The sequence below is a fragment of the Marmota flaviventris genome, chromosome 20, assembly GCF_047511675.1.
Source record: "Marmota flaviventris isolate mMarFla1 chromosome 20, mMarFla1.hap1, whole genome shotgun sequence".
Classification (NCBI taxonomy): Eukaryota; Metazoa; Chordata; class Mammalia; order Rodentia; family Sciuridae; genus Marmota; species Marmota flaviventris.
In genome coordinates, this window is record NC_092517.1 from 18726102 (window position 1) to 18727593 (window position 1492).

The following is a 1492-nucleotide window of genomic DNA, read 5'->3' on the forward strand; positions in this document are numbered from 1 at the left end:
AAGCCACTTACCTGAGCCCTGCCTGACCTCAGTGGACAGAAAATGTCACTTTCCTCAGCAAACGGCCTGCCCACTGCGCAAGCAATGCTGGCCCCAAGTGATGTGGGTAAGAGGGACCCGAGCTAGGTGTGGTGTCGCCCACGACTGTCATCCCAGCGGCTCAGGAGGCTGAGGCAGGAGGATCGCAGGTTGGAGGCCAGCCTCTGTAATTTAGTGAGGCCCTAAGCCACTCAGGGAGACCCAGCCTCTAAATAAAATATATAAAGGGCTGGGGACGGGGCTCAGGGGTTAAGAGAACCATCGGCCTGGACCAAGGTGACCTAGAGTTGTCATGCAGTGGGGACCTGAAACCGGCTGTCACCCTGCTGTCCATCAAAAGTCAAGAGGTGGACCTGGGTGGGACTCTCTGGAGACTTCTCCAGGACCCCCAATAACACTGGGGGGCAGGAGAGGCCCCTGGTCCCAGTCCTCTCTGAAGGGACCCACTCTGTCCCCTGAGAGTGTCCTCTTTCCCCTTCCTGTCCCTTCAAGAGACTCCTGCCTGCTATCCTGAGTGACAGGGTCTGAAATCTTTCCGACTCGGTGGCAAGAACTGGGGTTCCAAGGGGGGGGTCTTCCCCCGCCCTGGTTTCCCAGAAGCCCCTGCTCTGTCACAGCTCCTCTGTGTGACAGGGTGCCTCTGTCCACTGCCAGCATTTCTGTGCACACGACCTAGGACAGCACAGGGACCCTGGGGGCACAGCCTGCTGCAAGTCCCTGGGCCAGTCCCCAGAGCCCAGGTGTGACTGCGCTCCCTGCGTCCTGGCTCCCTCCCCCAGGTGCCCGCCCTCTGAATCTCCAGCCCTGTCCCTGTCCCCAGCACAGGGCCAGGCGGGCCTGCAGGGGCGCTCGGGATCCCAGGCTGCAGGGCGGAGGGTGGGGAGGTTGGGGACTGCATTCCTGCGCAGAGGCTGGAATTCCTGCATTCCATGCATGACACTGGGCCAGGCGGGGAGGAGGGACAGAGCCAGAGTTGGTGACTGAAGGGGGGGGACCGAAGAAGAAAGGCTGGCCTGCAGCTTGGGGCCGTCTCCGGTCCTGCGCGCCCTGGCCGCCCTGGCGCAGACCCAGGGGCTGAAATGTCAGGAGCACGTGAGCCGCTTACCGAGCAGCCTGGCCCAGGCGGCCACCAGAGCCCGCCCAGAGGGAGGGTGGCCGGCTGGGGGGGGTGCTCAGGAGCCCAGAGGAGTCCCGGCTCCCTGCAGGTCTGTGGCTGCGCTGGGCCAGAGGTCCTGGGGCACAGGCCCAGGGGGCCAGGAAGAGGAAGGGGCCAGGTCCCCAGGGCACAGGAGAGGGGTGAAGTCCTGGGCCCACGGGTCCCCTGCAGTTCATCACCCCCACTTTACAGATGGGGCGACTGAGACTCGGGCAGCCAGCGGGGACAAGGTAACGAGTCCTGTCCCTGTTCATGGTAAGTCTCAAGGTGACAGAGCTGGGGTCTTCTGGGAATCTG